The sequence below is a fragment of the Dendrobates tinctorius genome, unplaced genomic scaffold (assembly GCF_039654945.1).
Source record: "Dendrobates tinctorius isolate UK_male_01 unplaced genomic scaffold, ASM3965494v1 ptg000158l, whole genome shotgun sequence".
Taxonomy (NCBI): Eukaryota; Metazoa; Chordata; class Amphibia; order Anura; family Dendrobatidae; genus Dendrobates; species Dendrobates tinctorius.
This window is the reverse complement of record NW_027361825.1, coordinates 35,367,090-35,391,510: the sequence shown is the minus strand read 5'-3', so window position 1 is coordinate 35,391,510 and position 24,421 is coordinate 35,367,090. Positions and strand designations below refer to the sequence as shown.

General features: G+C 43.7%; 1 protein-coding gene across 4 annotated transcripts in view; it reads left to right on the top strand.

Moving 5' to 3' along the window:
* LOC141052086 (estrogen-related receptor gamma-like) overlaps positions 1 to 24,421 on the top strand; it is a 71,359-nt gene that overhangs the window by 19,416 nt on the left and 27,522 nt on the right. The window contains exons 1-2 of one of the 4 annotated variants that reach the window (XM_073549297.1): positions 21,007 to 21,086; positions 21,463 to 21,522. The exons of 2 other annotated variants lie outside the window; for them this stretch is intronic. The gene's annotated coding sequence lies outside the window, so the exon portion shown is untranslated. Of the gene's footprint in view, positions 1 to 20,974; positions 21,087 to 21,462; positions 21,523 to 24,421 lie in introns of those variants that run through there. One more of the 4 variants, XM_073549296.1, reaches the window with a different exon arrangement.

Below are 24,421 nucleotides of genomic sequence, written 5' to 3'. Positions count from 1 at the left end.
GCTTTTTCACACAATGAAAGCCTATGAGCGCCGCAATGTGCCGGATCCGGCGAAAGCCTGATCCGGCGGCCGGATCCGGTTTTTTGGTCTGAGCATGCTCAGTAGCTCTGCCCACAGGAGATATATAAAAGCAAGACAATGGGACCCTCAGCCACACCCAACATGCCACCCAAGCCAAGAACCAGGAGCAGGAGAAGGCAGCAGACATCTGCAGCAGCAGCACCATCAGCACCACCCCAAATGGAGCAGCATGCTGAACAACGGGAGGGGAGTCCAGAAGCAGATGAGAGACGGTAATTATCAAATCCCCCATTCCTCCAAACTAGGGCCATGGAATATCAAGATATTCATTGGCCCTTTGTTTCTCTTTATTCAACAGCCGCCAAAGAGATGCAGCAGCAGCAGCAGCAGAAATGGCATCACTGGCAGCAGCAATACCCACAGCCATGGAGTCTGGCCATCAACAGGACAGCACATCTTCTTCTGGGAGCCCTCCCTCGCATCGTCAGCGTTTGACGGTAAGTTTTTATTTCCAAAATCCATCATCTCTGTAATATATGTCTATTCATTGCCTTTTATTTCAAAACAGGAATCACAAGATGAAGAGGAGCTCCCAGAAGAAGAAGGAAGGGGTGGACAGACACCTGGAGTGGGCTCACAATTGGTAAGTTTTTTGCATCAAACGCAGAAACACAACATCACACTACACACAACACATAGAAAACAATGTTCTGCAGACCACACACAGCAAACAAATGCCTACATCCAAAGACATAACATTTTTTGTTTTCTTCTCTAGTCTTCCCAATCTGGTGCTCGGCCAAGAGGTCCTCGCAGTGCCTCCCAGGGTCGTCGGCGACAGCAATGCGGCGGTCACCAGCGTGTAAGTATAAATATTTTTGCTTTGTTTTTTTTGCACTTTTTATTTCATTTCTTTTGTGGAGGCTAATTATGTTATTTTTGTCTTTTTCTTTAACAGCCTTCACAGCGTGCTCCCGACTCTGACGGTGAGGATGGAGGGATTGATGTGGACCGCCTCATCGATCTCGTCAGAGAAAGGGAGCTGCTCTGGAATATGGCTGACCGCTGCCACGCTGACCTGATTGTTACCCGACGACTCTGGGAGGAAATCTGTTCTCTCCTTGTGGGCCGCTGGGAGGACCTCGAAGCTCGGGCCCAGATTAAAGAGCGTAAGTATATACAGTACTGGTTGCTTGATGTAAACCAGTGTTTCCCGAACTCCAGTCCTCGTGGTCCCCACGGATCATGTGTTCAGGATTTCTATTTACTATGGAAATCCTGAAAACATGACCCCTGGGGACCATGAGGACTGGAGTTTGTGAAACACTGATGTTGTATACTAACCACTCCTTTCTCGTTTCAGGGAACAGAATTGTGAATCGGTGGCGGTCTGTGAGGGATCGTTTCAAGAAGGAGTTCAATAAAGAGATGCGGGCCCCGAGTGGATCTGGAGGACGCAGGAGCAAGTACAAGTACGCACAAGCCCTGTCGTTCCTCCGGGAAACAATGCTTACCAGAAGGTAAATATTACACACCACATGTGAAAAAAATGTTAGATGTAACTTTTTTTTTTCAGCCAGGGCCATACCATGTCAGTATTTTAATTGTTTTTTTTTCTCTTTATTCCACAGCACGGTGAGCAGCACTCGGGAGCCTGCACGATTGGACCCTTCTGAGGCGATCCCTGAGGAGACCGGCACCGAGGGACACTTCGACCGCCCCGGTACATCTGCACCTTCCCAGCCTTCCCACACATTCGACCCATCTGTCCCATCCACCAGCACAGGAGCATCGTGGCCGCCTACATTACATGAAGCTGCTGGTGAGGAGATCGCTTTCCCTTTACCCCACCCTTCTGCCCCTGCCACCTCTAGTACACCTGCGGGTACTGGGCGGCAGCGGCAGAGGGGTCAGGAAAAGAGTTATGCGCAAGAGTTCTTGCATCTGAATGCATCTTTCCAGAACTGTCTCAAAGTCTTGTCAGAGCAAATCTCCGCAGGCTTTCAGCAGATCAACTCCAGCATTCTGGAGGTGAAGACACTTCTGCAAACCATGCATTCAGAAGCAAGATCTTCGCCAAACCACACCTTTTTCAGGTCTGTTGTGGAGCGCATGGCAACACTATCTCCTACCCAGCAGATGCATGTAATGCATTCGTGCCACTTTGCTCTACAGCAGGTTACCTCCCAACCTCCACCTCCCACCACTGTAGTTCCTCCACCTGCACCCCCTCCAGCCACTTTCCATCCTCCCCCTCCTATTACATCTGCACCCCCTCCAGCCACTTTCCATCCTCCCCCTCCTATTACATCTGCACCACCTCCAGCCACTTTCCATCCTCCCCCTCCTATTACATACCAGCAACCTCACCAGTACCAGACATCTCCCCACTTCCAGCAACCTGCCCCGTACCAAACTCCTTCCCCGTACCAAACTCCTTCCCCGTACCAAACTCCTTCCCCATACAACTTTCCATCAACATCATCTGCTCCTACAGTCCCTGCCCAACCCTCCACTCCACCGCCCACCACCTCTTCTGCCTCCCACATGTCCACCCTTTCTGTAGCTTTTTCCACACCTTCACCTCTAACTGTTCCTTCCCCACCACGATCCCAGTCCTCTCTCCACACTCCCAGTGTCGAAGTGTCCCGCAGCCCCTCCAGCAGTATTTCCACCCCACAGTATACCGATTTGTAATGTTTTTTTTTTGTAATAAAAATGCCCATTTGGTTTAAAACCTTTATTAAAAAAGTTTTTTGCACTTTAAAAAAAAAAAAAAAAAAAAAATTTAAATAAAAGTTAAATTATCGTTTCACAATGGTTGTCTGTCATTTCTTTCTGCGGCGAACTATGTTTAAAAAAAAGGTTAAATACAGGGTATTTCAAAGGTAAAAAGGTATTCAAAACCAGGTATATAACTGTGGGTAAATTTTAGCTTTTTGCCACAGTTGTGTTCCTGGTTGTGTTTGAAGCAAAGTATTTCACCTAAAAAATTGTGTTTATTGTTGGTGATTTCCTACCAATGTACACAACTTTTGTTAAAAGGTGAAATACTTTGCATAAAACACAACCAGGTACGCACCTGTGGCCTAAAGGTAAAAATAGTAAGACCATGACAAGATAGCCAACTTTGGTTGGCAAAGGTATATACTGTTGGTCCAGAAGGTACACAAGTTTAGGGCACAAATCTTTCACACTCTGTCATCCCAGTGTACTCTGCCTTGAGGTGACATAAAGTATAGTGCAAAATTGTCCCTGAAACCGTCACAGAACTTCTAGTGGTAATATTTCCAATGACAACATCCATCTTCGCCAGTAACTTGCTCTTCTCTCCAACCTGCACTTTCTTCTCTACAACCTGTCAAAGAAGGGCTGTAGGAACATGCTATATCTAGTTTTCCAGTAGCCAATCCCGTTCGGAAGGCCACAAGGGTCAATTTTAAAAACCGGATCCGGCGTAATCCGTCGAAAAACGGATAGAAAAATGGATAGAAAAACGGATGAACCGGATGAGACGGATCCGGTTTTGTCTGTCAAGAACAAGACGGATCCGGCAGAAAACCGGTTCCGGCACTTCAGGTTTTACAAAACATTTGCCGGATCCGGCATTCCGGCACGACGCCGGATCGCGTCTGACGCCGAAAACCTGATGTGTGAAAGTAGCACAATGCTCTGCTGGAATTTTAGACCATTCTTCTTTGGCAAACTGCTCCAGGTTCCTGATATTTGAAGGGTGCCTTCTCCAAACTGCCATTTTTAGATCTCTCCACAGGTGTTCTATGGGATTCAGGTCTGGACTCATTGCTGGCCACCTTAGAAGTCTCCAGTGCTTTCTCTCAAACCATTTTCTAGTGCTTTTTGAAGTGTGTTTTGAGTCATTGTCCTGCTGGAAGACCCATGACCTCTGAGGGAGACCCAGCTTTCTCACACTGGGCCCTACATTATGCAGCAAAATTTGTTGGTAGTCTTCTGACTTCATAATGCCATGCACACGGTCAAGCAGTCCAGTGCCAGAGGCCGCAAGCAACCCCAAAACATCAGGGAACCTCCGCCATGTTTGACTGTAGGGACCGTGTTCTTTTCTTTGAATGCCTCTTTTTTTCTCCTGTAAACTCTATGTTGATACCTTTGCCCAAAAAGCTCTACTTTTGTCTCATCTGACCAGAGAACATTCTTCCAAAATGTTTTAGGCTTTTTCAGGTAAGTTTTGGCAAACTCCAGCCTGGCTTTTTTATGTCTCGGGGTAAGAAGTGGGGTCCTCCTGGGTCTCCTACCATACTGTCCCTTTTCAGTCAGACGCCGACGGATAGTACGGGTTGACACTGTTGTACCCTCGGACTGCAGGGCAGCTTGAACTTGTTTGGATGTTAGTCGAGGTTCTTTATCCAACATCCGCACAATCTTGCGTTGAAATCTCTTGTCGATTTTTCTTTTCCGTCCACATCTAGGGAGGTTAGCCACAGTGCCATGGGCTTTAAACTTCTTGATGACACTGCGCACGGTAGACACAGGAACATTCAGGTCTTTGGAGATGGACTTGTAGCCTTGAGATTGCTCATGCTTCCTCACAATTTGGTTTCTCAAGTCCTCAGACAGTTCTTTGGTCTTCTTTCTTTTCTCCATGCTCAATGTGGTACACACAAGGACACAGGACAGAGGTTGAGTCAACTTTATTCCATGTCAACTGGCTGCAAGTGTGATTTAGTTATTGCCAACACCTGTTAGGTGCCACAGGTAAGTTACAGGTGCTGTTAATTACACAAATTAGAGAAGCAGCACATGATTTTTCGAACAGTGCCAATACTTTTGTCCACCCTCTTTTTTTATGTTTGGTGTGGAATTATATCCAATTTGGCTTTAGGACAATTCTTTTTGTGTTTTTTCATTTAAGACAAATTAAATGAAGATAATAATACCAAAGAATTTGTGTTTGCAATCATTTTCAGGAAGAAACTGAGTATTATCTGACAGAATTGCAGGGGTGTCAATACTTTTGGCCACAACTGTATCTATCTATATCTATTATCTATCTATCTATCATCTATCTATCGATCTATCTATCTATTATCTGTCTATTTATCTATCTATCTATAGATCTATTATCTATCTATCATCTATCTATCTATCATCTATCCATCACTCTATTGATCTATCTATCTATCTATCTATCTCATTCCATCTATCTATCTATCTATCTAACTTGCAGCATCTATCTTTGTGTCTATCTATATGCCATATTTCATTTGTTCATTGCTTGTTGCTTTTTTACTCTTTATGGCTGTGTGCCCACGTTGCGTTTTTTTAAGCGTTTTTGAAGTGTTTGTGCCGGATCAGACGCTTAAGAAACACTTAAAATAAGCTTCCTTCTTGTGCCAATGCATGCGTTTTTTTCCGCTCAGAAAACACTTAGTGGCTAAAAACGCAGCATGCTCAATATTTTCCGCATAGGTCCGCGTTTTTAGCTGTTTCCAATGTTCCCAAAAAACGTGCGGAAAAAAGCATCAAAAACGCGCGGTTTTTGTGCAAAAATCATAAAACACGCGTTTTCTGGGAAGGAGTCCGGTTTTCTGAGCATTTAAAAACGCTAACGTGGGCACATAGCCTTAAGCTGCTTTTAATTGTGTTTTTTCTGGCTGTTTTAATGCGTTTTCACAACAAAAAAATCCCCAGCTACAGCTGTTTCCTGGGAGTTAGTAGGAAATATTATATCATGTAAAATCATTGTATGGTTTGGGATTGTTTTTCTCACCCTTTTTGTCTTTTTTTTTATCATAGACCTCGATTATTTTTGGTTATTTCTTATGTTTAAATAAAACCCACTGGCAATAAAATAAGTGTACATGAAGGAAGCCAAGGAAACCTGCAGACAAGTGTATGAAAAATTCGTCCAAGTTTCATCCAGAAAACTCTGACAATTTTTTTCTAGTTTTCCTCCATGTGCCATCTAGTCATTTTTTTTTTTGTGACATTTCTGTACGATCCATCTTGATACAACTATACTAAAACATGATCGCATACAGTTTCCTGGGTTTATAATAGAAATCTATCCGTAAAAATTGGAGGCCACGTGCGTGCTCCGTGTGAGATCCGATTTTTTTTTTCTCGTACCCGTAGACTTGAATGTGTCCGTCTCATCGGACCGCAAAAAAAAATAATTCATCATATATAATATGATGGGGTTAGAGGTGACAGTCCATTTTTCCATAAACATCCATCCCGCATGCAGATGGGGGAGGAGGGGGATGCTGCTAATTTATACGCTGTCATTATTATTATTACTATTATGCCAGTTAATATTTCCCAGTAGACCCCTGTGTGTGTCTGCAATTATGTGTCCCATCTCCCCCCTTACGGCGCTTTCTCTATGCAAATCCATAGAGAGGATGGAGGAGGGGGGTGAGTGGTCCGGCTCTCCCACATCTCAGTGCTGGAGACACTTCACAGCTTGGGGTCTTCTCCATCCAGAAAGCATCCTATGTCTTCCCAGCACATGGATTACCTAGAATTATCTTGGCTCGATATGCCAGAGAGCCAACAGGACAAGCATCCGTCACCTCCGTAAGTACCTGTATGTCACCACCTCGGCTGGGAACTTTCTCTACAACTCTAAGAATGGGGTTTGCCAAATTGGGGGTCAAAGATCATCTCTCGGAATACACCTGAGAATGTTCAGGAAAACCCGAGCAACGAGTATACCCGCTCATCACTAATCATCACGTTTTATGATGACAGACTCTATGGCCAATTTCATATGACACCAGATGGTCATATATGAGGTTCTGGGCTTTCCCACCTTTGTAGGATTGCTCCGTAGAATCAAGTTACAAACTGAGCTCTGCTACATCCATATAAAACTTACATGTTCCAAATGTTCACTGAACCCTTAATGGGTTTGACCGCGTCCGGGAAAAAAATATTATTTTGTTTTACTTAAGTGCAAGTATTTAGTGCTAAAAATCTTTTTTGCAGTTGTGTTTCATTACAGTTGTTGCACCGTTTTGCTTTTAAATGCTCTTTGTTTTAATGCACATTCAACATTGATGTTGGCCTGTGATCATAAATTGGCCTAGAGGAGAGCTTAGAAAATGGCAGATAAAATAGCTACAAACTCCACGTCAGAACGAGCTCACTGACAGATTTTCGGTTGACTCATTGAGTGCAATCCAGAGGCTACGGAAAGCAAACATTTATAATGAAACCCAATTGTAAAAATATTTTAGTCCCAAATATTTGCACGCAGCCTCTTTTAAAGGGGTTTTCCACTACACAATTGTATGACTTGTCAATCAAACAGGTGATGAAAATGCAATCAGTGGGGGTTCATCATTGATCCCCCTAGAAAAGAGGCTTCCATACCTCCCATTAATTTCAGGAATTGGAACGAGAGGTGATTACAATTCTCTGATGTCTGACTGATATCATAAAAGTGTTAAAGGGGGCTCCCATATTGGAAGTGAATGTGAGTGAAGAGTTCCTCACCTTTCCGTTCCTAGTGGTGACAGCCATAGCCCCCATAGGTGCGGGACCCACATGTATCAGACCTTTATATCATATCCTGAGGCTATGCAATCAATGTCCGAGATTGGAATACCACCTTAAGTGTATTATGCATTAGAAATGTTTGTTTTTCACCCCCATTATTCATCAAGAGGTTCTGCAGCAGCTGAGACTATAAAGAATAATGCCCCCCCCCCCCCCAATATAAATTAGGAAGCTTATTAGGAGTCCTGTGACTTGTACGTAGCCTGTACCTTACACTTTATTGTGGTCACAGAGGTAGCAGGTGACTTACTATCCTTATCATTTGCTGTAGGGGATGAACATTGCCCCATATATAATAGGATATGGATGAGTAATATATGCTACGGACGCCTAGTCTGAAAATGTTGGTATATTCTGGGTGCTTTCTACTAAAGGGAACATCTATTTTTATTAGATTTGTATGCAGGGCAATAAAGGGGTAACTGGATCCCGAATCTCCCATCGGTGAGCAATATGAATAGAAAATGATGCTCTCCCTAAGGATCTGCAGAAAAGTCATATCTGAGGGCCCTGGCTCCGGTATTAATCCCTGGGGCTTTTTGCTTCAGATGAGGGTTATAATGTATCGGATATCTGGGAAATGTGTGTGACGATCCCATTTGTGCAGACATCCATTCACATGCTGCGGAAAAAAGTCACATAAATGTCATAGAAAGCCAGTCACCTTTAGATATACTAAGGAATTCATACCCCTCGCCCCTCATCAATGGGTCTGATCATGGAGGCCAGGGACTTTATATCTAGTTAATTACAAAATCCACTATTCCTGATTGATCACATACAGTGAGAACACAGGGAACACACCAAGAGGATGTGATAGCGAGATGTGGTCTGTCTGTCTATCTATTATCTATCATATACTTATCTATCTATCTATCTATCCATCTATCTTTCCTTATATCTATTTATCTATTATCTATCTGTTTATCAATGCTATTATCTATAGATCTATTAAATGCATATATCAATCCATCTAATATTTCTCTATCAATAAATCTAATATGTATCTTTACAGCCAACTATTATCTATTTATCTATCTAATATTTATTTTATTATTAATCTAATATATATCCATCTAATATACACCTATCAAATATCTACCCATCTATCTACAGATCTGTTTAATATTTATATATCTATCTAATATTTATTGATCAATCGAATATTTACACACATGCTCAAAATTGTTGTTACCCCTCGTTTAATGACAGAAAAACCCACAATGGTCACAGAAATAACTTGAATGTGACAAAAGTAATAATAAATCAAAACTCTATGAAAATGAACAAATGAAAGTCAGACATTGCTTTTCAACCATGCTTCCACAGAATTAAAAAAAATAAATAAAACTCATGAAGTAGGCCTGGACAGAAATGATGGTACCTTAACTTAATATTTTGTTGCACAACCTTTTGAGGCAATCACTGCAAACAAACGATTCCTGTAACTGTCAATGAGACTTCTGCACCTCTCGACAGGTATTTTGGCCCACTCCTCAAAAGCAAACTGCTCCAGTTGTCTCGTGTTTGAAGGTTGCCTTTTTCAGACGGCATGTTTCAGCTCTTTCCAAAGATGTTCAATAGGATTTAGGGCAGGGCTCATAGAAGGCCACTTCAGAATAGTCCAGTGTTTTCCTCTTAGCCATTCTTGGGTGTTTTTAGCTGTGTTTTTTGGGTCATTATCCTGTTGCAAGACCCATGATCTGCGACTGAGATCAAGCTTTCTGACACTGGGCAGCACAGTTCTCTCTGGAATCCCTTGATAGTCTTCAGATTTCATTGTACCCTGCACAGATTCTAGAAACCCTGTGCCAGATGCAGCAAAGCAGCCCCAGAACATAACAGAGACGCCTCCATGTTTCACAGTAGGGACAGTGTTCTTTTCTTGATATGCTTAATTTTTCCATCTGTGAACATAGAACTGATGTACCTTGCCAAAAAGTTCCATTTTTGTCTCACCTGTCCATAGGACTTTCTCCCAGAAGCTTTGTGGCTTGTCAACATGTAGTTTGGCAAATTCCAGTCTGTCTTTTTTATGATTTTACTCAACAATGGTGTCCTCCTTGGTTGTCTCCCATGAAGTCCACTTTGGCTCATACAACGACGGATGGTGTGATCTGACACTGATGTTCCTTGAGCTTGAAGTTCACCTTTAATCTGTTTAGAAGTTTTTCTGGGCTCTTTTGTTACCATTCATATTATCCGTCTCTTTGATTTGACATCAATTTTCCTCCTGCGGTCACGTCCAGGGAGGTTGGCTACAGTCCCATGGAGCTTAAATTTCTGAATAATAGGTGCAACTGTAGTCACAGGAACATCAAGCTGCTTAGAGATGGTCTTATAACTTTTACCTTTAACATGTTTGTCTATAATTTTCTAATCTCCTGAGACAACTCTTTCCTTTGCTTCCTCTGGTCCATGTTGAGTGTGATACACACCATGCCACCAAACAGCACAGTGAGTATCTGTAGCCCTCTATACAGGCCCACTCAGTGATTCCAAGAGTGTAGACACCTGTGATGCTAATTAGTGGACATACCTTGATTTAACATGCCTTTTGTCACATTATTTTAAGGGGTACCATCATTTCTGTACAGGCCTATTTCATGAGTTTCATTTTTTTTTTTTTAAATCAGTGGAAGCATGGTTGAAAAGCAATGTCTGAGTTTCATTTGTTCATTTTCTTATATTTATGATTTATTGTTACTTTTGTCAGATTCAAGATATTTCTGTCACCATTGTGGGTTTTTCTGTCATTAAACGAGGGGTACCAACAATTTTGACCACGTGTGTATCTATCAGTCTAGTATCTATTTATTTATCCATCTATCAATCCATGCAATGCTTTTTCTGACTACCCATCTCTCATCTATCCAATATTTATCTATCAATCTAATTATCTATCTACCATGTAATAACTATATATCCAGTTATCTATCAGTCAATCTAAAATCTATCTGTCCATCTAATATTTATCTCATTTCATCTATCTATCGATTTGATGATACAAATGAGGTCTCTCCTTGCCTATCCTCAGGTCATTCTGTCATTTTTCACCTTTTCACCGTTACCTAGTTCTTAAAAAAAAGTCTGTCACTGATGGCCTTTACCTGTAACATCCACACATCAGGAGAATGGAGGACCTGTGCCTCCTTTCCCCTCTCTGCAAAGTGGAGGACAAGCCAGGAAAGGTTGCTCAGTTTTACCCATTATTGTATATGGGGGATATACAAGGAAAACAAATGTGAGCCGGTCTGTTTCCAAGTCACATGAAAAAATCTGCCATTCAGGGAGCATATTATAGAACTGCCTAACAATGAGATGGTGGTAACCGTGTGACTCCTTTTAGGATTTTAGGAACTTTAAGAAACTTATTATGGTAATGTTAGTGTCCCAGTGACCTGACTTTACCTGCATGGGCGAATATATCATTGGTGCAACCCGTGCAGCTGCACAGGAGTCCAAGAGGTAAGGGGGGTCCACTTTTACCTTAAAAGCAGTAGGTATTGTGTATTATGATGAACTATTGGACTGCACATTATGTTCTTGCACAGGGACCCACTTCTGTCAGTGTCCGCCAGTGTTTAGCTGTGTTGTTCGCTGTTTCAGAGGCTCAGACTCCTGCTCTGTCCATGCTTTACACTGCGGCTCTGCTTGTTCTGATCGGCTGTTGGGTATATAGCACAAGCCCATCACAAGCACACTAGGAAATCATTAGAGTGGGGGTGAGACGTCGAGACACCATAGCAGGAAAAAGGCATGAAAAAGGAGGACTCATCCTCTGTCAGCGCGAGTCTGGAGATCGCCTTTAAACGTTGCTCCAATCAATCGATGGCCTTTATGTCTGTCTGTAGTCTGGATCTCATTTAGATGCTCCTGGATGCTGTTTAGTGAATGTGATTTCCCATGGTAGACAGGTCAATAGATTCACAGCTCCTTCACACTGTTCCTGTTCCTTAGTGCTGGCAATAATAAGAGTTAGGCCGGAGTCACACTAGAGAGAAATACGGACGAGTGCAATGCGCAAATAAATCGCTTTGCACTCGTCCCAATGTTAATCTATGGAGCAGCTCCCATCAGCCGATTTTTTTTCTCGCCCGTATTATACATGCGGGTGAAATCGCAGCATGCTGCAATTTGCACTGTATTACGCCTGAAAAATGCCAATGCAAGTCTATGGGTGCGAGAAAAAAACGGATTACACACGGACCACAATTGTGACCTGAGAGAAATACGCACCGGTGTCCTTTAGAAAAGCCGGCAATTCTTTGCGCTATACTGTAAAATCACACTGACAGGTTTAATAAAGAATAGAAAGAATAGAGATATTGAAACATGTGTGTGTGTGTGTGTGTGTATATATATATATATATATATATATATATACAGTCATGGTGAAAAGTTTTGAGAATGACACAAATATTAATTTTTACAAAGTCTACTGCTTCATTTTTTCTAATGGCAATTTGCATATCCTCCAGAATGTTATAAAGAGTGATCAGCTTAACAGCAATTACTTGCAAAGTCAATATTTGCCTAGAAAATGAACTTTATCCCCCAAAACACATTTCAACATCATTGCAGCCCTGCCTTAAAAGGACCAGCTAACATCGTTTCAGTGATTGCTCCATTAACACAGATGTGGGTGTTGATGAGGACAGGGCTGGAGATCAATCTGTCATGATTAAGTAAGAATGACACCACTGGACACTTTAAAAGGAGGCTGGTGCTTGGCATCATTGTTTCTCTTCTGTTAACCATGGTTATCTCTAAAGAAACACGTGCAGTCATCATTGCACTGCACAAAAATGGCCTAACAGGGAAGAGTATCGCAGCTAGAAAGATTGCACCTCAGTCAACAATCTATTGCATCATCAAGAACTTCAAGGAGAGAGGTTCCCTTGTTGCCAAAAGGCTCCAGGGCGCCCAAGAAAGACCAGCAAGCGCCAGGACCGTCTCTTAAAAGTGTTTCAGCTGCGGGATCGGGCTCCCAGCAGTGCAGAGCTTGCTCAGGAATGGCAGCAGGCAGGTGTGAGTGCATCTGCACGCACTGTGAGGCGGAGACTCTTGGAGCAAGGCCTGGTCTCAAGGAGGGCAGCAAAGAAGCCACTTCTCTCCAGGAAAAACATCATGGACAGACTGATATTCTGCAAGAGGTACAGGGAGTGGACTGCTGAGGACTGGGGTAAAGTCATTTTCTCTGATGAATCCCCTTTTCGATTGTTTGGGATATCTGGAAAATGGCTTATTCGGAGAAGACCAGGTGAGCGCTACCACCAGTCTTGTCTCATGCCAACTGTCAAGCATCCTGAAACCATTCATGTGTGGGGTTGCTTCTCAGCCAAGGGAATGGGGTCTCTCTCAGTCTTGCCTAAAAACACAGCCATGAATAAAGAATGGTACCAGAATGTCCTCCAAGAGCAACTTCTCCCAACCATCCAAGAGCAGTTTGGCGATCAACAATGCCTTTTTCAACATGATGGAGCACCTTGCCATAAAGCAAAGGTGATAACTAAATGGCTCAGGGAACAAAACATAGAGATTTTGGGACCATGGCCTGGAAACTCCCCAGATCTTAATCCCATTGAGAACTTGTGGTCAATCATCAAGAGACGGGTGAACAAACAAAAACCTTCAAATTCAGACAAAATAAAAGCATTGATTTTGCAAGAATGGACTGCTATCAGTCAGGATTTGATCCAGAAGTTGATTGAGAGCATGCCAGGGAGAATTGCTGAGGTCCTGAAGAAGAAGGGTCAACCCTGCAAATATTGACTTGCTGCATTAACTCATTCTAACTGTCAATATAACCTTTTGCTACTCATAATATGATTGCAATTATATTTCTGTATGTGATAAAAACATCTGACAAACACACATAAAAACCAGAGGCCAGCAGATCATGTGAAAATATAATATTTGTGTCATTCTCAAAACTTTTGGCCATGACTGTATATATATTCATACAGTATATATTTATAGTTCATAGAGTTCTACATAGCATAATAGCCGCTAAATCAATTGCCAGCTTCTGTAAAATCATTACAGAACCCGACATGATATGACACATGGTTTACATACAGTAAACCATGTCATATCAAAACAATTTATATATGTCAGTGTTTAATACATTTATTAGTTTGTGTTAGGAAAAATTTGGAACTCTAGGAGTTAAATTTAAGGCTATAATCGCGGAAAAAAATTGTGTGGGCTCCCGCGCAATTTTCTCGGCCAGAGAAGGAAAGCCAGTGACTGAGGACAGATATTAATAGGAAGGGACCATGGTTATACCCCCCCGGCTAAAAACATCTGCCCCCAGCCACCCCAGAAAAGGTGCATCTATAAGATGCGCCTTTCCTGACACTTAGGCTCTCTATTCCATTGCCTTTAGCGGTGGCTCATGGGTTAATAAGGGGTTAATGTCACCTTGCTATTGAAAGGTGACATTAGGCCAGGTTAATAATGGAGACATGTCAATAAGACACCTATCCATTATTAATCCTATAGTAGTAAAGGGTTAAGAAAGACACACACATTAATTAAAAATTATTTTAATGAAATAATTACACAAAGTTTTTGACCAAATTTATTATGCTGCCAATCCAACAGAATCCCTTGTTCTCCTGTAACAAAAAAATAAAAAACAACAATATCCATACGTCTCCGCAGTTGAGTCAGGTCCCCCGCTGCAATCCATCACAAGGGGTTAACTAGTTTACAAACGGGTCCCATGCTAATACTACCGGCCCGGCTGTAAACCACTGCAGAATAAATGAAATCATGTCTGCGCAGGCGTCTCGGCTGACCGGAGATGAAATGATTAGCGTGGGAAAGTTTGTGAACTTTTTCCCATGCTCCTGAGTTCACCTCAGGTCAGCCGGGGACTCCGAGCAGCCTCAGTGACGTCATCGGTAGTCAGTGAGGCTGCGCGGAGTCCCCAGCTGACCCAAGGTGAACTGACAGCATGGGAAAAAGTTCAGAAACTTTCCCACGCTCATCAGTTCATCTCCGGTTAGCCGGGGCGCCTGTGCAGACCTACATTGTGTGTGATTCCAGCCTTATGGAGAGTATATGGTGGAATTGCTAGTTAAGCAATGATCTGATGCATTCCTCTGAACATCCCATAGTAGAAATCAGGAATATCTTGTATTCCAAAGCTCAGCTTAGAAAAAATAGATAAGAGTTACAAACTCTCCTGTCAGATCTTCAGAAAAAGCTCATTCTGCAGTCAGAATTGGAGTGTGGAATGCGGAGGCTATAAATGATTAGCGTGGGAAAGTTTGTGAACTTTTTCCCACGCTCCTGAGTTCACCTCAGGTCAGCCGGGGACTCCGAGCAGCCTCAGTGACGTCAGCGGTAGTCAGTGAGGCTGCGCGGAGTCCCCGGCTGACCCAAGATGAACTGACAGCGTGGGAAAAAGTTCAGAAACTTTCCCACGCTCATCAGTTCATCTCCGGTTAGCCGGGGCGCCTGTGCAGACCTACATTGTGTGTGACTCCAGCCTTATGGAGAGTATATGGTGGAATTGCTAGTTAAGCAATGATCTGATGCATTCCTCTGAACATCCCATAGTAGAAATCAGGAATATCTTGTATTCCAAAGCTCAGCTTAGAAAAAATAGATAAGAGTTACAAACTCTCCTGTCAGATCTTCAGAAAAAGCTCATTCTGCAGTCAGAATTGGAGTGTGTAATGCGGAGGCTATAAAAGCCAAATGGTGCAAAATTTTAATGAAACCAAATTGTAAAAATAATTTTTGCCCAAAATATATTAACATTAAAAAAAAGTCCCCAAAAGGCAGACAACCCATTTTAAAATATTGATTCATTTTACAAAATGGCTTTTTACTTTCAGAATGTAAATATTCCCTTTAAATATTGACTGGGAAAATCAGGAGTTTCAGATATTGTTTTGAGACTTGATTTTATAATGGACGTATCCAGAGTGGTCAACAGAATATTAGAGGAGTGAGATACTTCACATAGGGGGGTTACTGTTTTCCCTTGAGGAGACCCCAAGGTGGAGTAGAAAGAATAATGGGTCAAGCAATGCTCCCTGGGAAAATGGTATGCAGATAAGCTCTCCTCCAAGATGAAGCAAGCTGGCTCTCTAGTGACACCTATAGGAAGTAGGAACCCTAAAAGTCAATGTCAGCCCCTTTGACAAGACTTGCCTTGGGATATTTTAGCCAAACCGGAGTTGTCTTCCAAAAAAAAAGTACACACATCTGTAGATGGCTGCTTTGGTTTCTTGCCCTTCGTTAATGCAATTCTGATTGCTTTTCACCCTGACAGCTAAAAGCTTACTCCGGCAAGAGTAAAAAAAAAAAAAAAAAAAAGGGGTTCTGGCTACCATTTAATTCTAGACAACCCATTCAGCTGTTACAGGACCTGTGGATAGAGGGTCCCAAATCTGTCTACTCCTTACATCTATTTGGTAATAGGTGCAGGACTCCCATCTACTGAAGAGAAGCATGGCTAGGGAATGAGAATTGGAATTTGATCTGAAAATCAAATCATGGGAAGCCGGGTGACACCAGGCCCTGGAGTAGGAAAGCTTAATCCCCCCCATACACAATATATAGTTACTGATGGTGTAAGCAGGTTGCGAGATGCAGTGACAGGCAGGAGACAGAGCAAGGGTTATCAAAAGGTAACAATTTAATAGAACAGGGTTTTCACTCCTCACAGGGAGGTAAATGGTTAAAGGGTGAATGGTAGGAATAATAAATGTAAAACAAGGGTAGCCCAAAGAAAGAACTTATCGTGACCTGTATGATTCTCTGCAGATGATCCTGCAGGGGTTATTATAACTCCGGCAGAGTTCGAGGGGGGGTGATGTCCTCAGATGGGGTCCTTTACTCGGTGGGCCGTCTTCTGGCGGCAGCAGTCGGTCTCTGGTACCTTTTGCTGAGCCCCTAGTCCATAAACACGTGCGGACGGAGCAAACGAGGCCGCAGCACCTTTGGAGTCCAATGGGAACGGTTGTGGAGCAAGTGGCAGGGAAGGCCGTAGGAGTCCTTCCGGTACTCGGCTTTCCCTCCTTTGCACGTGCGCAGTTGGGTCGCCCTCACACCCAGGGCTGTGGGGTACTCGGTACCAGGCCGGTATCTCACAGGGAAGTGTCACAGTAGCGGTGACCCGGTCCGTGGCCCTGGGCGCCCATTGTAAATGTTCGGTGTGAATGTGTAAGTCGTGACGCCACCTGTGGTGTTCGGCAATGTAGATGTTAAGCCGACGCTGCAGACAGTTCCTCTGGGACAGATGGTGCGGTGCAGCAGTGATGGTATAGCCCTCCACAGGCAGGGCTGGAGTCCCAGGGCAGAGTGGATGTAGCGACACTTAGATGGTGTATTGTCGGGCGCAAGGATGTAGCAGTGCTGGGCAGATTGACGCAGGAATAAGTGGTGGACACCAGGGAATGTAGTTCCAAAGCTTTACTCACAGTCTGTGGTGGCTCAAGAGCCCACATCGGTGCCATGTCCTCTGGGTCAGGAGCCCAGCCAACCTCCAGGCAAGATGAAGCACACCTTTCCAACACTCCTCCAACTTATTGCCTTTTCTGAACGTCTCCCTCTTAGCGCCTTTAAGTGAAGTACTCCTAGTACTGAGTTACACTGGAGTTCCTCCTGTCCGATGTTCCTATGAACTATACTTGTATGGCAGACAGCTGTAGTCTGCTTCGGGGACTCTCTGCTTCTAAGCCCCGGCTCTCTATCTCGTTGCTGTTGTGCCCCTAAGTCTTGTGTGGGAATAAAGTGATGACAAACTTCTATTCCTCCGGTGTCTGTTGCGGGACCATAAGTATCCAAACAACCTCGGGGACCGGACCCCGGCCTTGCGCCTAGAATTTGAGTGGGGTTCTCCTCTAACCCTCAATCATCTGTTCTCTTTCTCTCCACACGTTCCGTACTAATCATTTCCTTCTTACGGAGAGTCAGGCTTTCTTTCAGTGTTCCTTTCCTGTGCCAGCGGACTCAGATCACTGAGGTCGGCTGCAGCACTTTCCCTCCTTCATCCCTCTCAGGGGATCTCCTTACACAGGTCCGACCTCGTCAGACTCCTGTGACTAACTCTATTCTATCCTCTTCCCGCTCTTTAGTGCAAACTAAACTCCACCCGCCTCCCAGCACGCTTCGTGTTCCAAGCAGGGAGCCACCAAAGGGTGCTTTGCTACACTACTGTGTTGTGTGGGATGCAGGTGTTGGAGTGTGGTCAGGGGTCTCCACCTTACCTGAATGGTGGGGTACCACACCTCAGGAGGAGGTGCATACCTCTGTGGCGACTGAGCCCTCAGGGGCGCCACACAGTACTCACAGTCACAGAGTGCACGGCACCTCTCTTTCCAGCAGTTACTGAGCACCCGACACCTCCCTGTGCAGCGGTCCCTCTGCAGGCGGCGGGGCACAAACAATGCAGCCTGTCGCAGCGCTGGTGCCCGGGCGCTGCTATGAGTTGGCGCCAAACTGCTTGCTGCTGTGCGCACTTTTCTTTTTATGTAACTCCGCCTCCCCGGGTCATGAGGTCAGTCTGGCTCCTCATTTCTTCCCCCTGGCAACAGGGGAGGCAGCCTCAATAGTTCTGGACCCGGCTTGGTACAGGTACCCGCAGCCAGGTCTTTCTCCTTACAGTGGAATGATCGTTTGACTGACAGCTATCTCTCCCAACTCCCCCATACACAGGGGTGTTCGGCCGAGCATCTATGTGTTGTGAGGGAGCTTCTGCTAGATTCCTCTGCCAGCAGCTTATCTTGATGCTGAACAAAACCATTGGTTATCCAATAGGCCAGATCCTTTTCTCCTCAAACGACATTTGTCAGGTGGCCCTCATACACATTTGAAAGTCATCTGATTCTGTTAATATGGAGTGGGACCCCTATCGATTGGCAGTATGAGGCACTTTTATCCCTATCAGAATTGAAAGTCAGAACATATTCCTGACCACCGCTCCATTCCTTCACTATGGGACTGCCGACAAAGCCGAGCGCTATGCTCAGCCTCAGCAGTCCCATAAAGAATAATTGGAGCGGTGGTCCAACATGCGCACTGACGCTCAATTCGAATGAGGATAAAAGTGTCCCATTCTGCTGATCAGTGAAGATCCTAGTTGTTGGACCCCACCTATCCAGTGATTAGGTGATCATTTATCTTTACCAGACATGCCAATAAGGAATTTAGATTGAGAGCCTCATTGGGGACAGCAATGATAACGTCCGTAAAGCGCTGCGAAATATGATGGCGCTATATAAGCAAAGCATAATAACCAGACAACCCCTTTAATGTCTAGCTGTTAAAATATTTCCTCATACAAGAGACCCAATTTGGTCCTTCTGTGGCCCCTTCTCTTAACTTAGCTGTCAGACATGTCTAGCAGTGCACACGGCACTTCCCAAAGAATATACACCCATTAAAAACTTTAGCGCCCACCATTGGACACTGTCTGGTGTCGGCAATGTACACAAATGTAATGAGCCCTGTGCCCAAAGAATTTCTATCTGATGATGAACAATATAATATTAAGGTATCTGCTGGTGGTGGTTCTGGGGGGTCCCACCGATCAGTCCTAGTACTGATTTCATCGTAGCTGAGAAGGAATGACGTGTGGCCGATCATATAAACAAAATGGGGGCTGTGATGTTCTGAGAGATTAGGTGGTTCCTGTCCCTACCTACAAATATTCTCTAGGGGGGCTGACAGTCAAATGGAAAGAATCTATGTTAAGCATCTCTTTCAAAGGCCATTGAGCGGTATTGATCGAGATGTCAAGGGAAGAAGGCGAGAAACAGGTTCTCCTTTCATGTCAGCTTTTATAATGGGGTCTGACTCCTTCCCTGCTATCAATATCATTTCCACCTCCTCTGTGTCAAGTCCCATTGGAATGGGGTCTGCTGACCACAGACAATCATGAGAATGTGTGGGGTCCGCCATACCCTACGGCCCAAGGTTCCTTACATTTCTTATCTACATCTGGTAGCGGCCTAGATATAATGTAATTAATGGAGAGGATAGATGAGATGATACCACCCTGCAAATCCCTGTTCACACAAAGCATTCGAGAATAGTGATAAAGTTGCATTTGTTGAGACTTCCGTTGACATCTATTGAGCCAAACAATAAAGGCCCTTAGGCCGTGATCACACACAGCGAGATACGGCCGAGTCTCGCAGGTTAAAACCAAGCCCTGGCGCCGGCACTCCGGAGCGCAGCGTGCAGCTCCATGTATTGCTGTGCGGCTGCACGCTGCGCTCCAGAGTGCTGGTGCCAGAGCTTGGTTTTAACCTGCGAGACTCGGCCGAATCTCGCTGTAGTGTGACTCCGGCCTTATAGTCATCATTTATCATATGGCTTCTTTAGGTTGGACAATCACTGTGAACACTCAGTAATAATTTAAAGGGATAATCCTTAAAGGAGTATTCCAGGTAAAGCAATTCTCATTTATCAAAACTCTCCAAAACAAAAACTGTCTCCTAGCAACCAATCACAGTACGGCTTCCATTTCTAAGGCTACTTTCACACTTGCGTCTTTCTGCTGCGCGCTTTTTGCGCACACAAACGCGTCATGCGTTTGTGTGCGGTTTTTTTGCGGGTTTTGGTGCGTTTTTTTTAAAAACATGCTTTTTTTGCGCATACGTGCGCATTGTAACATGCAAACCACGGGTAGGGGCACCACCATCAATGAATAATATAGTGGGATCCAACCCAGCCCATTCAAAGAGAATGTATATGCAAGAACAAAGAAACAGGGATGGGCTATATGCGGGGGATCACCACAGACAATAATTCGGCTTTTAGGTAGACAGTTTTATTGAACATGTATAGACCACACATAGGTTAAAAACATAAAAAAGTCACACATGTGACTTGACAAAGACAAACTGGCTCACAATAGAACCCACACCCTATAGGTACCCTCCACAAGAGACCTGTCTATATATAAACAGCATACCAGTTGGTGGATGGATGTGGTGATTTGAGATGGAATAAGTGGGCTTACAATAATGCCCGTCTATCTGAAAAGAAGAAAATCACCGTTATACAGATAACAATGTACTCCCTAAAATAGGTTCCCTATGTATGACACATCACCGTAATCCACAATGCCCATCAAAGAAATATGTATGCGAATGCCCATGAATGAATAAGTATATCCTAAACCCCATATAGGGGACAACAAGGCACAACACCAATGATAGGTGGAGACAAAAGCCCCATGAATGTTGATATATCAAATAGCATTAAAATACAAAGCCCATGTGGAGTGACCTGGGGAGAGAAGATACCCGACGCGTGTCGCCACCCGCAGTGGCTTCGTCAGGGGTACTGAGTGCAGCTATAACACGTCATTAAATACATGAAGTTTGATGATTAGTGACGCACAGCTGCGTCGCTTACCAGGCTAACATAGAAGAAGATAGGCATCTTGTAGACACAGGCGCCGGTGATCAGCCGTAATCAAAAAGCCCTGCACAAGCGCCGGCATGTGGCAACCGGAAGTCCGTCACAACACCTGAGTGCCATGTGAGCCGGTATGTTTGATCACTAATCATCAAACTTCATGTATTTAATGACGTGTTATAGCTGCACTCAGTACCCCTGACGAAGCCACTGCGGGTGGCGACACGCGTCGGGTATCTTCTCTCCCCAGGTCACTCCACATGGGCTTTGTATTTTAATGCTATTTGATATATCAACATTCATGGGGCTTTTGTCTCCACCTATCATTGGTGTTGTGCCTTGTCGTCCCCTATATGGGGTTTAGGATATACTTATTCATTCATGGGCATACGCATACATATTTCTTTGATGGGCATTGTGGATTACGGTGATGTGTCATACATATGGAACCTATTTTAGGGAGTACATTGTTATCTGTATAACGGTGATTTTCTTCTTTTCAGATAGACGGGCATTATTGTAAGCCCACTTATTCCATCTCAAATCACCACAACCATCCACCAACTGGTATGCTGTTTATATATAGACAGGTCTCTTGTGGAGGGTACCTATAGGGTGTGGGTTCTATTGTGAGCCAGTTTGTCTTTGTCAAGTCACATGTGTGACTTTTTTATGTTTTTAACCTATGTGTGGTCTATACATGTTCAATAAAACTGTCTACCTAAAAGCCGAATAATTGTCTGTGGTGATCCCCCGCATATAGCCCATCCCTGTTTCTTTGTTCTTGCATATACGTGCGCATTGTATGCGCACCCATAGAATATAATGGGTGTTTTGCTGTAAAAAAAAAACGCATTACGTGCGCATGCGCTTTTTGGGGGCAAGTCGGACGCACAAAAAATGCAACAGGATGCATTTTGTGCGCCCGAGCGCACACTACAAAAAAACGCATACGCATACAAACGCGTACAAACACAAGTGTATGCGCACCCATGTTAAAGTATGGGGAAAAAGACGCATGCGGTTTTTTGCGCTTAACAACAGCACAAAAAGACACAAGTGTGAAACCAGCCTAAAACAGCCCTAGTGAAATTAAAGCTGGGCTGTGATTGGTTGCTATGGGCAATAGATTGCTCTTGTTTTAGACTGTCTGGGTAAATGTCTAAGGGGCGCAGCCTGAGAATCTCTATATCTTGGTCCGTCTCTACAGGCCCCATAGTAAACATACAGGCTCCGATTCATCATGGTTGATGTTATGAACAGAATTCACTCCAAAGTTGACACTGTTCAGACGAAAAAGCTTCAAAAAGAACCTAGTTGGGAAATAAAAGCTTCAAAATACCTTTTAAAAACATCATAAAAAATCATTAGAAAAGAGTGTCTGATCTAAAACCATGGGGACGAGTCATCATTGCTTTTGCTCCTTTTCTTGTCTAGCTTTGTGCGTTTTTTATGTTTTTTTTGTCATGTTCATCTTTTCATTTGCGCCCTTTTTGAAGTCACTTATTTATTTGCCTGTACTGTTAGATTTTTGATGTTTGGCATTGTCAGTGTGGTTTAGGGGTTTCCAGGTCTTGTCGCCTGATTAATCAATTGAGACTCTTTGAAAAGTTGCAAAAATTTTGTGCAAATGCACTCCTAGTCCCAACCCTGAAGTTATTTTATGTATGTCAGAATTTTTTGCACATTTTCCTTTTTTTGCGAAACGTTCGATTTTTTTTGCACTAAAAGTCTGTAAAAAAGGCTAAAGAAGTGATAAGTCCATTTTCAATTTTACGCAAAATTCATGAACCGCTTGCACCTATTGATGAATTTGGTACAGAAACTTTAGCAAATATCCTGAGACAAAAACAAAGTGACTTAAAAAAGTGCAAATGATGAATTAGGTTACTTGTCTAAAACCTCATGGATTTCTTTTGAAAACCATGTTCGACTTGTTGGTCTAAAAAAAAAAAAATCCGCCTAAGGGTGTGTTCACACTGAGGGGTTTTTTAGGCGTTTTTATAGCAGAAACTTAGCAGAAACTCTCCAAATCTGCCCTAAAAATTGAAGTTTCTGCTCAAAAAAACTCAGTAAAAAGACTCAGTGTGAACATAGCCTTAGGGTGGTTCCACTTACTGCACTGTAATGAAGTTTGCATTTTTTAGGTGTCTCTCCTGCCTTTTTGCAGCAATGAGCACTGTGGCCATATGTTGGTTGCATGTCAATGGGGAAATTAAAAAAATAAAGCACGCTTTTTTGTGGTATTTTATCACACTGGGTGTCATCGATTTTTGGTGGGGTTCCTTGCCTTTTTTTCTCCAGCAACAACATGGTTTAGGTGTGATGGATTTTAATACGGGTGCATCTCACAAAATTAGGATATCATCAAAAAGTTAATTTATTTCAGTTCTTCAATATAAAAAGTGAAACTCATATATTATATAGAATGATTACAGACAGAGTGATCTATTTCACGTGTTTATTTCTGTTAATGCTGCTGATTATGGCTTACAGTCAATGAAAACCCAAAAGTCATTATCTCAGTAAACTAGAATACTTTATAACACCAGCTTGAAAAAATGATTTTAAAATCTGAAATGTTGGCCTACTGAAATGTATGTTCAGTAAATGCACTCAGTACTTGGTCGGGGCTCCTTTTGCATCAATTATTGCATCAATGAGGCATGGCATGGAGGTGATCAACCTGTGGCACTGCTGAGGGGTTATGGAAGCCCAGGTTGCTTTGATAGCAGCCTTCAGCTTGTCTGCATTGTTGGGTCTGGTGTCTCTCATCTTCCTCTTGACAATACCACATAGATTCTCTCTGGGGTTAAGGTCAGGCGAGTTTGCTGGCCAATCGAGCACAGTGATACTGTTGTTTGTAAACCAGGTATTGGTACTTTTGGCAGTGTGAACAGGTGTCAAGTCCTGCTGGAGAATGAAATTTTCATCTCCAAGAAGCTTGTCGACAGAGGCAAGCATGAAGTGCTCTCAAATTTCCTGGTAGACGACTGCGCTGACTTTTGTCTTCCCCTGGCGAAGCTGCACCCAGCAGCGATACGCGTGGGGCTCCCCACACCTCCCCTGTCCGGGGACCACCTTTTCCTGACGACCTGACCCCCGACGTTCCATTTTGGACTACTCCTTATGGTGACCATTTCTTTACTTTCTACTATATACTGTGGCATTTGTGGTGCCCCTGAGGGTTCAGTCGCCACAGAGGTACTGCACCTCCTCCTGAGGTGTGGTTCCCCACCATTCAGGTAAGGTGGAGACACCTGACCACACTCAAACACCTGCATCCCACACAACTTGGTAGTGTAGCAAAGCACCCTTTGGTGGCTCCCTGCTTGGAACACGAAGAGTGCTGGAAGGTGGGTGGAGCCTAGTCTGCACCAAAAGATTGGGAAGAGTTTAGGATTTGGTCAGTCAGTCTGACTCAGTCAGTCAGTCGGGGTCAGTCTGTGAGAGAAGATCCCCGGAG